This window comes from Falco punctatus (assembly GCF_963210335.1).
Source record: "Falco punctatus genome assembly, chromosome: 9".
NCBI lineage: Eukaryota > Metazoa > Chordata > Aves > Falconiformes > Falconidae > Falco > Falco punctatus.
Window position 1 is genome coordinate 26,770,313 of NC_137589.1, and position 16,391 is coordinate 26,786,703.

At 41.6% G+C, this 16,391-nt stretch overlaps 1 protein-coding gene across 4 annotated transcripts in view; it reads right to left on the reverse strand.

Moving 5' to 3' along the window:
- The window catches only part of EXOC6 (exocyst complex component 6), a 123,038-nt gene extending 115,471 nt beyond the window's left edge, over positions 1–7,567 (reverse strand). For 2 of the 4 annotated variants that reach the window (XM_080403601.1, XM_080403602.1), the window contains exons 1-2: positions 7,210–7,567; positions 6,635–6,741 (exon numbers count right to left, since the gene is read on the reverse strand). The gene's annotated coding sequence lies outside the window, so the exon portion shown is untranslated. The remainder of the gene's footprint in view (positions 1–6,634; positions 6,742–7,209) is intronic. The other 2 variants (XM_080403595.1, XM_080403603.1) reach the window with 2 other exon arrangements.
- Positions 7,568–16,391: the final 8,824 nt, after the last annotated feature.

A 16,391-nucleotide genomic window follows, 5' to 3' on the forward strand; every position in this document is an offset into this window, starting at 1 on the left:
GATACCAACTTAACTTCATATTCTCAGTTTTGCATCTATCACATGGTTAAAACACACACCAGAAGCACGTGGGAAGATGCAGAAACAGCCCCGAAGCTGCAGCTTCCAGGTCTGGTAAGCGGTATCGGGCTCTGCAACGGCAGGACACTTATCAGCTAACACGAAACCCACTTGCGTTGAGTAAAAGGGCCAATACAGTTAAGTAAGATACCGCGAGGGGCGTGGGAGAGGGTGGTATTAAAAACCAGAGTCCCCGTAGAGGAGCTGTTGCTCAGAGCAGAAGTATTGCTACACAGTTTGAATAGGCTTCCTGTGGCTGCCCAGAAAGGCGAACATCTGGCAATGCAGCCTGCTACAGTGAAGAGGGGACCTCCTTTAGCCCGGGCGCAGAAAATAGAAACATAACCACAAAGGTGGGAGAGCAGGTTCATAAGCCGTAGCTAACCTCCTGCAGTAACTGCTGGTGTTATTTGTTATAGCCTCGTTAAGTTGATTTGACACATAGTTGCCTAGATAACCATCTATCATTTCAGATTTGCAGGAACAGCAGCCAGCGGAAAACACGCGGATACAAAATTTTAGAGTGTTTTTGTAACGTAAGCAGGCAGCACAGCAATGCGCACCAAGCGAATCCCAGCTGGGCTTGTATTTTTGTTTTTTTGATTGTACAAGTAATATTTTGGTTTTCGTTGTAGTTTACATAGTAAAAACAGGCAAACCGTGTCACATTTAAAAAAAGTGATAAATTTAAAAACAAGAAGTGAAACAGTGCAGATACCTGAAACTACACCAATTCTGCTAGCTTTGCTACACTACCAACAGAAATAGTCCTGTCCTGTTTAGATAGACTTTGTTTTGCTACATGACTGCATATGCAGCGAAGTGATATCAAGTCCTGAGGGTCCACTCCTTTGATGAGTTAAGCACACAAAGGCCCACATTTTGATGCAATCTGATATCATATATTTAAGTCCTAGACAAACTGCAACTGTGAGGAAGTGATAAACAGAACTTCCTGCACAAAGCTGCCTGAGATAACACTTTCCATGGACTGGAAAAAAAGAGACATGATTGCTACAGAACTAAAAGGGAACTGTTCTGCTCTTAATAAATAACCCTTTCTTTTTCACGTGGCTATTGCAAAAGCCGAAGCACAAGTGACTAAGATTCAGTACACTGTGGAGCAGTTCTACTCACACATTTCTGAAATGATTCTTTGAGGAACTACACTTAATTCTTCGCTCCAGATCTGTGTTCTCCCAAAGGCAGCTATGCTGCAGCTGGAGCCCTGCAACTCAGAAACCTCCCAGCTAATATTTTTAGTTACATTTTAAAGAAAGCTAAATTTAAAAGTTTAGCCAAATGGAGAAATAAGGAAGGATTTTTAAAAAATAAGGCTAGGCTGTCTCCAATGAGGGAGAAATCCTATAGGAAATGTGATTCCTTATCACAAGATTTCCTCTCAATTTTGCATCAGTGTCACCTCAAACTTCAATAAATTTAATATAATTACTTTGAGTTCAATTTGTGAATGTTTGAGCAGCCAAGTTTTTCTCACACTGGAAGTTGTGAGGGAAGTGAGCTTTAAATGTGAGTATTTAACATACACCAAATTTTTTTTTAATCAGAATTTAGAAAATGTTCAAAATATGGAGGTATTTCTTCATATACAAACTGACTAGAAAACAAAATAAAACCTTATGGAAGTAGAAGGTCTAAAGCACATGCAATTTCTAATGCAAAATATCAGGAATTCATAACATACTGTTTATCAGTTGTTGTTGTTGGGGGGGGGGGGGGGGGGGGCGGCGGGAATTAACATTTGTAAAATTGACTTACTCATTGTCAAAAGCACAGGCAAATCACTACAGCCTGCAAGAGATTCCACAGGGACTTCCACAACAGCTCACCTACTATGCAGACATCTACTCCACCCTCACATGGTGATGTCCTAGAACCAGCCCCAACGTCGAGTCCTCCTGAGACACCAGAAGGGCTCCAGACTCAGGACATTACAATCTATTCTGATATAAAGAAAGGGTATTTGTCAACTTTTGCCTGTTCTGTGCATTTCTTTTTATACTTAGTTTATAATTTTTTTTGAGGAGCTTAGGCTGTGTAGCAAGTCAGGAGAGAAGCAACTGAGGTATATTAAAAAGCAATCAAACGCTACCCATCACTGAAGGGTTTTAAAACTTCTGCTCCTGCTGCAAGTTTGTGAAGTAGTAGGGGAAATAGAATGATCGATTAAATTAATGTGACATCTCTGTGGTGATCTTCCCAGAGATTTGCTCTGTACAGCATCTCTTGACACATAAAGAGCCACCATGTCAGCATTTCTTCTGGTACCTTTCGGACCCCACACATTGCCAGTCGTACCTAGACCTTACAGCGAGCTACGATCAGTGTTGGAGATGCCTTGGTGCAACTGTGCTGAGCCCAGGCAGATCAAGCCAGGGATATACAACGCTCTCGGTCTGTGAAATACCAATTTATTAAAAACAAAACCAAAACATCTTTTCAGCAGCCTTTTTAATTGGATTCTTTCAGAAGACTGGGTGAGGGTACAGCCACTCCAACAGGGACCAGCCACAGCAGTAATCTGGTGTCAGGCAGGAAGGAGAAGAGGACAATGAGATTTGACTCTGAAGAAATTATAAATGGAAACACAGCCCAGTGATTGCTGATGACTATGCAGTCAGAGTAACAGTCTGCAGAAAATACCAGGCCTAAAACTGTGGTCTTTCACATGCTCAATAGATTCACCATAGCAGGACTTGACAAGGATTATTTTTCCCATAGCCTTTTAGCTATACACTCAGGCAAAGAAGCAAATGCTATGGATGACTATAGGCTTCTTAAGATTGAAGAGACAGTAACTACCATAGTGGCAGTAACAGGTAAAAGGATTTTAAATAAATGAGAAAAATATACAAAGGCTTGCCAATTTTGGCCTATTTCCATTGTTTCTACAATATATTGCAAATATGGAAACTTGCTTATTTGTAATCCAATTCAAAATTGGCTGCCTTCCCTTTAATATTATACATTTGTTAATTTTGTTCTGAACTTTTGCACATCCCCTCCTCTAGAGCGATTCCTCTTGCATGTAAATTAGTGTAATCTGTTACATAGCGATTTGTATTTTTCAGCTGCAAGATGTTATCGAGTAACAATTAATGGAATTATTTTTCTTCATGAACTCAAGGGCTACTTGTTCACTTGGGAATTACGGTACAAATTATTGAACAAACATTTTTATCATCATCAAAACAAGTTTCATTTTCATTATACTAAGTTATCTTGAAAGCAGTGTTTAGTATAACAGTTGAGTGACTATTTTATTGTTACTTAGATAGCCTGATGATAGGCACCTTACAAAAAAAGAAAATAGGTAGTAGACCAAACTATAAGTAGCAAACACTCTCAGTCTCCTCCTCTTTTAGTACGAATACAACTGAAAGTCTTCACAGTGGTGGTAATCTCATAACGGGCTTGAGCTCTTTATCTCGGCTATGAATGAATTATTGATTTTTCAGTTGCTAAAACAAGTCTGCCGAGCAGACACTTGTGACTACAGCAGGAGAGCTCATCTGGTGTGACTCAGTGGGCAGAGAAGTCTTGTGCGTCAGCAACTTATTCTTAAGGCAAATAAAATGTCACTTCAATATTGTAAAAACAATAAACAAAAACATTTGATTTTTAGTGTTGCAAATGAGACACTGTGCCAACTTTGCTCCGCATAACAAGTCTAAAGAAGCTCTCCTGGGAATGTTTATATTGTGTTTCTATCCAGGCCTCATATTTGCTTTGAATTGTGACAACAGTTTGACTGTTTTCATGTTAAAAGCTTCCTGCCTTTGTCATGAATGGAGCTTTTCATCAATATCTATAGACAACAGTCAAAACAGGAATTGAGGAATACTGCTGCAAGCTTTATGAATGCCTACCTGAAAGTGCTTGTGCCCCAGCACCAGCCCTGTGTCACCCCTCAGCCCAAGCCTTCAGCAAGTGCCGCTATGCTAAACCCCACCAAGAGCAAAGCAGGGGGCAGCTGGGGCCAAATCCTGCTGCTGCCCACCTGGGAGGGGGCAAGGGCTGAGCAGGGGGTGCTGGATGAGGGTGGAAGTGGAACAACAAAGAAAGATGTGGAGGAGAAGCGAGCATGGAGGGGGACTCTGGACACAAGGATGCCAGGAGAAAGGCTCTGCTAGGATGTCTCTTGGAAATGCCTGCCTCACATCCCAGCATCCATAGTTATGAAGGTAATACTTCAAACATAATCTGCCAGGATTTCAGAATGAACTGCGAGATCTTTCCTGCTAGCCTTAATTGCACATTTTAGAGCCCTTGGGAATACAGGAGAAATGCTGATAAAATATAGCTAGCCATGCTACCAGTTACAAAAAATATGCATGCATTTAAATTTTTTTTAAAAAAACATTAATTTTCTGTTCTATTATGATAGAAGAATAACTTTGACAAGCACACTCAGATCCAACTACAATGTGAAAAGTAACCAATACAAAACATTTTGAAGAGGTTTTTATGTAAATATATACACACACATACAAGTGTGTGTGTATTCGTGATGTGGGAAAATCTCGGGTACAAAAAACTCATATACAGACCCATATCAGTTTCAATTCTGATTTTTTTATATTTAACACTGCAGAACAGCTTATTGTTTCCACCACTCCCAAGTCAAATAAACTATTCACATTCCAGTGTCTTGGAATATATTGACTTCCACCTACAGGAAACTCTATTTGAAAGATAAGACTATGCACAAGACTGAAATAATAACAACTGATCAGGCAGAAGTCACACTGTCTTTCCCTGGAAGAAACTTGAGCACAATGAAGACAAATCGGAAAGTATGATTTGCGTTTTAGTTGAGGAACGAATAGATGAACTTCCTCCTTTTGCAGAGTGTAGTCAAATAGCGATTATGCAAAGTGCACAATTCTAAACAGCTAATTAAACAGCAACCCCAAATCTTTACAGCTGAATAAGCTGCTTTAAAAAGTGCCAGAAAACCTGTGCCTTGTGTACAAAGTTTTTTTTTTTAAAAAAAACAAACAACAAAGACCCATCAGCTATTCTAGTGCTTCATCTCTCCACACATTTTTACCTGCACAAAAAAGCAACCATCTACAGGGTGCAGTGTATTTTTCTGTCGGAAAAATCTATCACTGTCTGAAGCTCCCAGGGGGACACAATTTCCTAATCAAGACAGTAAACCATCAAGAAAGTAAAATAATAATGCAAACAACTGATACAGCCTGGTTTTCCAGTACCTTCATTCAGTACTAAAACCTAAGCTAATTATATCATACCAAAGAAACAAGAGCATCTTACACTTTTCCAATGGTCATTTTAAGATGACTTTTGAATTGGATATACTTTCTTCCCATCAGATACGTAGAGAAAAGGGAACAAAATATCATAAACCCAAGGTTGTGTAAGATTCACCTACTTTGGGAAGCATGGCAGGATCTCCTAATAACTACAAAGAGAAAGACAGTTTTTGAACTTTTTCCTTGAAGCAAGCTGGACATCTGGGCAATGTCATTCCAGTGGTTTTAGAGAACTATTCAACATAGTGGAAGAGCATGCTCCAAAACTGATGTATTTTCCTATACTTCCTAAACAGTGACTTTGATAATGTTACTACAGACTCACCCTGGCAAAGCCAGAAGTAGCAGCAGGGTTTGTTTTTCATGCCTACTTGAAAAGTTCTGAGATTCTTTGGACAGTGATCAGTCGAGTGTAATTTATTTAAACATCAGTGAAAGGCTACCAACTGTTGCTATAAAAGTCATCTTCTAATTCTTTTTGCCTCTTGTTTTGAAACCTGAAGAGAACCTGAAGTCAATCATTTCTTAGTCGAGCACCACATTAGTCCCGTCACAGAAGGTTAACCCCTCAACAACATAATTGAATGCCTTTACCTGTTCCTTATGCACACTAATGGACACACTTAACTATGAAAAAACAGCCATCAGAACCCAGAAATTTGGTTTAGCAGGAACAGTATCTGCAGTAATTTTTTTTAACCAGCCATGGAACAATTTCTTTCCAGCTCCTTGAATTATAGGTAGGTGTATTCAGAGCTGTACGCTCAACAAAAGCTAGCAAGCATCACACAAACAGGCACCTAAAGGATACATAACTCACTTAGAACAAAAAAATCACTCATTCTTACTTTGCTAGGGAATGGTCAATTAATGTCTTATTTGCATTAGGATATTTACTTATTAAGCCCATTATATCAATTTCATTTTCAGAAACCTCTTTGCATTTAAATTTTTTCTCTGCATTTACATATGTTTAATGGTGCATTACTTTATGGTGCAGCTTGCCCATTGGTGTTAAGATATATACCTTTAACAAAAAAAAAATCTGAAAGCACAAGATGCTTCTTAAATAAAAAAAAGACAGTTTCGTGCTTTTCCCATCTTTTATGACAGAAATACCACATTGTGTAATGGGCACTATTACTAGATTTTTACCTTAGCAGCCAGGAATGCTGACTCAAGTACTTAGCTTATATTACCCTGTTATCTGGGAGCGGGGTCCTCAACAGCAGAGAAAACTATGTGAGACATTCTTGATACTCTGTTTAACTTACTTTACTATGTCTCCAAGGTGTTAAGTGAAGTCTGTCACTATCCCAGAAAAGTTCCTTCACTCTGTGGCTTTCACAAACTTATATATCCCATTTATCTTCCAGTTCACCTGGGGATTACAGAAGACCTCAGCTGAGCTGTAGCTTTTAATGAGCTTACGCAGAGCACGGGGCAGAGATATCAAGCTTGCTCCTCCCCAGGCAGGAATACAAAGGCAACTGTGTCGGAGCACAAGCTAGAAGTGCTTCCCTTCCACTACCTCTAGCCAGATAGCCAGGAGAAAGGTAACTATATGATTTCTGAAAATCACTGTTTCCTGAATATGGCAGCTCACTGAATTTCAGCTAACCCATAGCATCAACGTTTTACCTGCGCTAGAGGTCAAGATGCATGGTTAACAGAAACATGGTGAGGTTATGCATCTCAAAGGGCTCGCTGAAGTTTCCTACCATTACCTGGAGAAGCTCTGATGAAACTCTGATTTCCCAATAAATTTAAGTTAATCTAAATGCACGTTGTGATTTGTGAAATGCCTCTTTCAAGGCAGCCCTGCCCCTGCTCGGATGCATGTTCTTACCGTGTCTTGTCTGAGCACGAGCAGTCATGAAACCATGTGGCCAGTTAGATCAGGGAACTTCTGCTGAAAATTAACCTGAAAAAATACAAATAAAGTGATTAGTTTTCACTAGCAGGAGTTTTCACAAAGTGTAGGAGAACAATGACCAGGGAGAGAAAGGCCAGAAAAACCCTTTTGGCAGGAGCATCTTAAAGCAGTGGTGGAACCATCAGGCGGGGTCTGTGAGCTACCACAGGGCTGGCAGGAGGTTTTTGCAATGATTCGAAACTGGGTTGTTTTGAAATAGTATGTTGGCCATATGCTTCTATGCTGCCTCCTGCTGAGGATGCTAAGGAGCTCAGCAAAGCTCACAGACAGCTCCTTGGTAGGTATTATTGCTCCCGTTTTACAGGAATGAGGATGCAGACAGAGCTTGGATCGTTTACCCAAAGCAAAAAGCAAGTTAGTGGAAGACAGATGGAAAAACAAAACCACTGATCCTTGATTCCCACCACTACCTTAATTAATAAATCAATTGTGACCAACACGCAGAACATTAAGAAATGCCCCCTGAGCATTTGCTAGCGAGTTAGGCAAATGAGCAGCTGCTTAGCCACTGCGGTGCTCGCTCGGCTGCACAGGCAGAGAACAGCAGGGCACACAGGACCAGCACCGGTGGGGCTGTGCACTCTGCCCAAAGAGCTGACCTGTGAGCCTGGTGAGAGCAAACAAGGGCAGGCAGCCCAGGAAAGACACAAGATGAGATTCAGACACAGATACGAAACCAGCAGATTTTCACAGCAGGTTCTTGAGGGTGCAGGGTGATGGCCGGTCTTGACCCTGTCTGTCTGTGGTGGGGCTCTGCACCCTGCACAGGATCTTGCTGGTCATGAGATACAAGAGGAAGCCACTATTTTGCCATCCCTAGCAAGTCAAGAAGAGTGTGCATAGCCCTGGGTACCTGTTACTAAGTTATACCACTCCCATCTGGGGAAAAACCCCCAACTATAATGCTGTTGAAGGAGGAGGTGTTTTATGCCATTGCTTTTTAAAAACACAATTACATAAGGGCAGAAAAATCTTTGTCATTGCTACAGAGCCCGTACGAAGCCAGAAAAAAAAAAAATGTATTGCAGCCTCCAGTGTTCCTTTGAGTCTTGTGGAGAAAGCAATGCTTTACTTCAGCATACAGAGCAGTAAAAATCAGATTAACACCCAATTTAGCATCATTTCTGACCCTGCACTTCTTGACTTTCTTTCACACCCACTTTGTATTGACACAAATGATGCCACACACTGTGGGACAATGGATATTCAGATCTCACCTGTTCAAAAGGCAGTTGCTAGTTGGCTGTTAAGTATTTTTGTCTTGTGGTTTTATAGCCTCCACTACAAGCATCACTACAAGATGCCTTTGCCCTTGAAACCATAAAGACTGCAGAGTTAACATGTGTCTTTGAGGTGGCAAGAGCTGATAAGCACAAAGCAGCTGGGTGCACCAAGTAAGGTTTGGGGTGTAGTCACTCATTTTCACCTCCCTTAAGGATTAATAATGGTGTTTGTAAGTATTTTTTTATTTTTGAAGAAGTCATCTTAACATGGAGTGTACTAAATCCTGTTTTCACCTGTCAAAAACTTCCAGTTGATAATCTAGTTATTTATAACACATGCTTAGTTTTAAAAAAAGGTCTAAACTCTTCCTCCAGCAAGCTCCAAACAAGCTATGTTTCATTCCTCCAGACTCTGGGCAACGTCTACTGTCCTTTTTTAAAAAATACCGTGTACAAGAAAGACTCGGGCAGAACCAAGGCATCTAAAACTGTGTAATCCAGCTCCTTTCCCTGTCACTGGTGGCAGGTTTAGTTTCCCTGGCATTGACCCTATTGACCCCTGGCTGCGTGTGAGCGGGCAGGCCTTCCCCAGCGTGACCGCTCTTGCCTGCCTCAGCATAGTTTAGGTGTCTGGTCTCCCCAGTTGCCTAGACGGCTCTGTGCAGGGGCTTCCCTTCTTTTCTTTCCCTCCTCAGAGGCACTTCTAACCCCTAACAGAGGAGCTGTTCCATTGAACCAGGAAGTCAACACGCTCATCAGAACCAGGTATTTTGTCTGCAAGGATGATGCAGCAGAACAGCAGCAAGAGCAGCCACAGAGGACAGGGATGCCACTGCGTGACAGACCTGCAGGCTCTGGTGAAACATCGCTTTGCAGTCTCTTTGTGTTCAGCTCATTCAGAGGGGTTCACAGTGGACACGCATCTCTGTGGTCATTCATGTTCTGCCTTGGCAGACACCTTGAGGTAGGAGCAGTGGCAAGGATGGGACAGGTTTTTTGGAGGAGAAATAACCTCTGGCCTGGGCAGACATCAGTTCTTCATCACTTCCCAGACTCCAGGGGAACTCCAGTCTGGAGATCCTAATCAAGGAAGCATCTGGATGTCCGATTTTATGTTAGACAGCCTTTCCCAACTAGCTGCCATGCCAAGTGCTTCCTCTCTGTTCCTATACCAGGACGTGCATGAAACTGACCCATGACATTTAGACAAAATAAGGCCATAAAAGGGAGCTGAGCCATGTTAAAACCATTCACTGGGCATGGATTTCCATTGGAAGTGACATATGTCAGGACGGCTTTTCCCAGACAGGAACAGGAGCTGGAAATGTCAGCTCCAACATCTCATCACTGTCACAGGGTTTAGCAGTTGCTCTTTTTCTTTAAGCTTCCCACTCCATATAGCCCAGGCACAGGCACTAACAGACATCATGAGAGAAAATAATAATAATAACAACAATAACAACAACAACAATAATAATCTATTAATCATAGAACCTTATAAAATATAAAATAAACCCTGTAAGAGTAATAATTTCCTATGTGATTTTATCTTCTGAACTTTCCAGAGCTGGGGGAACTAGAATTTGTACAGATATTTGCTACAGCTTGATTTCAGATGCGTTAGCACAGATTCAGAATAAACAACCTAGAAACAACGGAGGAGCTTTGCGCTTCTACTACCATGACCAACAGCAGAGCATAATCCACTGAAGAACATTCTGAGGCCAGACTTAGGCAACGCTTAGAAGATACAACACAACCAAACTTTCAGGCAGGAGTGCCTCCTCTGTGCCACAAACAATATATTAAAGGCAACTTCCTTAAATCGTTTCTGGAAAAAAAAATTAGGTCATAGTTACAGGCATTTCCCCCAGCATTTTCATCTTTGTTGTTTCAATCTTTGATAGTGTGGGAAGGAAATCAGACAACTTGTGGATATCGCTGCTGCCCTTCAATTCTACTGATAATAGTTGTGGAAACAGACACATAAGAATAACTTCCTGAATGAAACAATATTTAACGCATATAGAAGCTTTTGTTCTTGCGGCCTAGAGGATAAATAGTTTTACACAATTATAGTGACTTTTAAATGACCATAAAGAATGCCACTAGGATGTGTGAACACTCTCTTTTGGCGGGGGCGGGAGCAGCCAAATCAGGTAGGTTTTTTTCCAGACAGAAAGGACAAACAGATACATGGTAGCTCCATTTTTCTTAAGCCAGTTGTATCATAACAGGAAGTATTACTCATTCTAAATTTGATGTTGAATTATTTCACAAAAAACTACAATGACCAGTGGACAAAACTTTCTCCTTTTTATTTCTTAACCTTGAATAGATTTTTCAGGAGAAAAAGCCAACGCGTCATCAGCTGAAACACATTCAGTCATAGGACTGAAGACATAGGGCTTTGATTTTCCTGCCCTCAAAATTATAAAAAATCTACGTGATTTTGTTTGACTCAAACATAAAAAGAAGAGAAACTCCTGAGGAATATATCTGTCCCAGGAAAATGGTAAAAAATACAAAACAGTTGAGTTCCCCCAAGTGATTAGACTTTATACTTCTGTAAGACAGTAATAACACGGGAACATAAAAACAGCCATATCAGGTCAGACCAAAAGTCCACATAAATCAGTATCCCTCAGCATTTACCTACTCTGCTGGGTAATTAAGGAACAAAGCAAGAACAAAATGCATAAAAAAACAGAGCAAGACGAAACAGCCTCTTCGAGCTGTACACACTTACCTATTCACTTCACCAGAAATGCTACAGGACAAGAACCTATCTGCTGCTCCTCCCAGGTCTCCAGCAGGAAGGCAAAGGAGCCAGCTGGGCCAGAGGAAGTAAATTAAGAACAAAGAGATGACAGGTGTTTCTTATTTTTGTTCATGGTAGGTGAGTAGTAGGCTTGTCATTTCCTGAGACAGAATTCAGACCGTGATTTCTAAGAAATCATGGGGGTTTTAACTTTATTAAGCTTAGCTTTTCCTTCCTCTGTGCTGGAACATGAGGGTATTAGATGCTCATACTTCACCTGTACTGTGTATTTAGTGGTTTATTTTCTAGGGTACCTGGTTGTGACCTTGCTCATATTAAAGTGTTATCATTACACCTCTCTAATTTTAAATCAGTACAAAATGGGCAGTTCTGATGGTACACAATGGGCTAAAACCCACAGCATTTTCTCCTTCCAAGCCAGTGTTTAACGTAGTTATCTAACACATCTGAACAGGATTACCCGAGTCTGACATTGACCGGAAACAAAGCATGCTCATCGCTTTCCCAGAATTTTAGTATGTATATGCAGTATTTAAAATTAAGCTTATTTTATTCAGTTTAGTAGAACAGTTATTTCTGCTCTGACTGGCAAGGTTAAGAAAAGTCTTTGGCCTTTTTATGTCAGGCATGACAAATTTGAAGTACAAAGACTGTAACTCCCATCACTCTGCACACCTTGCCTAGTTATTCATCCTAATTCTAGCTCTAGTAGCATCTGATATTTAAAAAATTAAATACAACAAAAATTAGACCTGCAGAGTTCAATCTACAGTTTTGAGGTACTTCACGCCATATCAGAGGACCCTACTAGACCTCACCATGTAACAAAACCAACATGGTTTATTTCATTTATTTCAGCCTAAGATGACAAGGGCATAATCGTATCTGTCTCTCAGTCCTCCCAGCTGCCTGGGTAAACAGTAAGCATTCACAAGGCTGAGGCATGTGGGCACCAGTGTCTCTCAGTGCTTAATTAGAAAAGCAAAGTAAAAATAACTCCTCTGCATTACACGGATTGGCTTTAAAGTCTGAACAGATCTGAGTGTTTTTTAAATTAAAATCTGTACAACAGCCTGATGACTGCTTCTTTACTCTTTCTGAGTATGCCTGAGACTATAACCTTAATCTAGGTTTATAACCTTAATCTAAGTCTTAATCTAAGACTGCCTCTCCTTTTGATTTTCTGACTGGAAGACTGAGCTGTGTTATAACAGGGATGAGACACCACTGACAGTCACGTTTCCAGGAGCAGGCCAGGGTGGCTTTGTCCACCACTGAGGCAGGGAAGGATTTTATTCTGATATTCAGTGGATGCGGTTAGGTCAATACCAAATACTTTTGACAATCTCATCCTAGTCAGGGTATTTCATCTTCTGTTTTGCTCTATTAAGTGAGTATGTAGAAGTTTGCATTTTGGTACTGCACTTGCCCCATCTAAATGGCATTTAGCCCAAATAATACACTGGCCAACCAACATGCTGGCCCATCAGATAAGAAGTATGCCACCAGCAGCTGGGGTTGTATGGAAAATGAAAGGGGACAAGGAGTGGAAAAAGAAGCCATGTGACTTTAGTGCAGTTCCTTTTACCCCCTCCAGTGATCTAAATAAGGAGACCATGATGCCTGTGTGAACAGGAGTACGCACAAATATGTCTGACACTCCTCCCACCTTCTAGTGGGTCTTACTAGCAAAATATTTGATGAGTTAGGAGAGTTCTTCCTGCCTTTGATTTATGGGGGTTTTGGGTGCCTCCACCCACAGCATTGTCCCATTAAAGCTGTGGCCAGGGCAGCCCTAAGGACTATGCATGTGAACAGGAGCATCTTTAGCAAGTTAGAGGACTTCAAAGCACAAGCTTCAGCATCAGCATCTCTGTTAACAAGATGAAAACTATGAGTTCCACTGCTCTGGAAAAGTCAGAAAATTGAGAAAAGCATATTTGTTCTACACATCACATAGGTTTTTATTTGCATTCTGATTCTTTTAGTTCTTTAGCTGCATATTTTCTAATTTTTCTTTGATAATATGACAGTTACAGGGTCTTTGGACTTTCAAAGAAAGCTCAGATTATCACACAACAGCAAGAACCGAGGCTGAAAATGAACTCTAAAACCTGGTGCAATAGACAGTGCACTACGAAGAGTTGGCAACACCTCTGTTGTGCGACCCTGGGCAAGTCTGTGCCTCTTTGCTCCCTTTGCACTGAGTAAATAGATGCCAGAGGGGCAACTCTCTGTGTACCAACCTCACATGTGAAAGCTGCTGAGACAGTGAGATCACAGAGACCTTTGCTTTGGTGTCATCATCCTGGAAAGACAGAAGTACTGAATCAAAGGCGTCAGGTCTTTCATGTGAATAAAGTGCTGATCCCACAAGCTCGGAGGCCCCTGCTGCCTGGCACCGCTGAGCACGGAAGAGCTGCCTGCATGCCAGGTCAGCAAACAACAGGGGCTGTTCCAGTGGTCCCAGAGGCTGATGCCACCTCTGCAGGTTCCCATGAGAACGTTAACCTCTACACTAGCACAGGTGCTGACCTCAACCCACCACAGGTAATTTTGCCTTGATAATGACCAAGTAATGAATTATATTAGAGAATCGGTAGCTCTAGCTGGTAGAGCTGGTGCCCAGGAACAAGGCAGCTACCCTGACTTGTCAAACGCATACCAAGCAAGTTGGCGTAGGTAAGAGGGAAGCTCTTTTTATTGCTTTTAGATGCACAGATAGCTCCTTTTCCTAGCCAGAAGGGGACTGCACGACTGCTCCCCACCCCCCGAGCATCTTTTCCCCTCCTCCTAGGCCCTGCAGGGAGGAGGGCTCTCTGTCACCCCCCCACACCACTGCCACATCCAGCTAGGGCAGAGCCTCTGCACCCTGGGGACAGCACAGAGGACGGAAGGGTGGGCCCAGGGAAGGAAGGAGTGGGTGGACTGCAAGTAGCACAAATACGTCTGATTCTCCTCCCACCTTCTAGTGGGTCTTACCAGGGAAATTGTTTTATTTCCCCATCTTCTGCTCTCCCCAAAGCAGAGGGAGATGTTTAAGCCCTGTTGCTGAAACGGCCACTGGTCACAGTGAAGGATTATCATACCCTCAGGCTGGTGATACCTGAACACTATCAGCAAGGACAGGACTGGCCAGGAATAGAGATAAGTGGCAAGTGAAGTTCTTAAAACAGATTATGTCCTCAGGTTTTGGATGTGTCCATAGAATATAAGCTGTCAGTGGTGGAACTGTTTTTCCTTCTGTTTTGTTGGGGGGGTGGGGGGAATTCAATCATGCCTGTAAAATAAAAAGCATTGTTTTCAATCTCCTGAGCAGCTGATTTGCCACACACTTTCCCTGCCAAAATCCAGTCATCAAAGGTAAATGCTCATTTTACTTATGCAGATGCTGAAGCTGGCTTCAATGGCATCAACTGAAAAAAAAAGGAAGAATAGGCAGGATGAGTTGTGCTCTTTCCAAGTCAGTGGCTTGATCGTCCTTGCACCTCTGGAGGCAGGGCAAATTTAGGTTTGGCTTGAAATTCTGCAATTCATTTCATTTATGAACATAAAAATGTGATTGTGAAAATTATTGTAAAACAGGTTGTAAAAATGTGCCAGACTTCCTAAATAGACACACATTCCATACTTCTAATGGAGATGCTACACTGAATGCGGAGTCTACTGTGCAGCTAACTCCCTGATCACCCCGCAGAGCTCAGCCTTCCTGCAGGAAGCCATGCGCCTGCCAGTGCAGGTGAGGGACCAAGCTCTGGTCTGGTTACAGACATGTGGCCGCATGTTACAGCAGCCCTTCTTGCTGCTCTTTGTCCATGACAGTATTGCATTTGTCTTTTTATTACTATTTTCCCAGTTTTGGTAAAACTAGTAAAGCTCTCATTCCCTAAGCAGAGCCTGACGAAGTGAAAGGTATCACAGGAGAAACAGAAATCCCCATCTCTTTTTTAACTCCTTGGGCTGTCACAGCTATACCAGAAGTGCTGCAGCCCTCTCAGTGGGTCAGTGACATCGTATCCACGTCTAAAACCAAGAAGAAAGAAGGATGTGAATTAGAAATCAATGATAAATGGTTTTGTTGCATTTATAACGAAACTTGATGTAATTTGGACTTCACAAGAGGAGTGTAGTGCAACTTTTTTATAACTTGAGAATCTGCCCTGTTCTGGAGGCATTTTGTACCTGGGCTTCCACCATCTCAGACAATGTCAGTGGCTTTTGCCATCTCAAACACATCTATAGTTGGGCCTGTGAGTATATCAGCTCTTCCCGGTGGAAATGGCAAGTAACAACAGACGTCAGTAGGACTAATAACGTTCCCAGTGCAGATCTCCTGAGCCCAGGGTACTTGGCACTGACATATATCCACGTTGTTTGTAAGAGCTGGGCTGCAAGGTAACATGTTGCCTATTCCCATATGGAGAGGGTTTTAGAGCTAGAGGATCCTCTGGAATCACCTTATCTGGTCAGCAGAGGCCATATAATTTGGTCCATTTCAGCTTTGCCATTTTGTGTGGAAAACCCTTTTTCCTGATACCTGTTCACAAAAAAAAAAAAAAAAAAAAATGCCCAAGCAAAGAAAAAAAATCCCTATGGAAAAGAAACTGAAAATAAGGGAAGAAATGGAAGTCCAGAGGTAGTTTTAACTCCAGCTTCAGCTACCTTGACAGAAAGAGTGCAGTATTTAGATACCTCTTGGCCACTTGGTCAATGTTAGTTATTTTTGTACCCTCAAAACCTGATTTATAGTTTGGAACTTATCTACTGTAATACAGCCAAATGAACTTTAAAGATCAACCTGTTATAAAATGACCAAACCCAAAGGTTTTAAGGAAACGACAACTGACCCCTCTCCATAGCAGCACTGCGCTACAAGAAGCAGCTGTAATGGCATAAATGGACCATTTATCAACTTTCTGCCAGGGACTGACAAAATCATGTCAAATGAGGCATTAACACCCTAGTTTTGAAAACTGTGATAAATACCAGCTAATCTACTGGCATAATATATAGTGACTCAAATATTTAGTTTTGCTTTAAATCTAAATCCAACATTAGAGCATTTCCTCTAGGTTAAAAAGGATAAAATG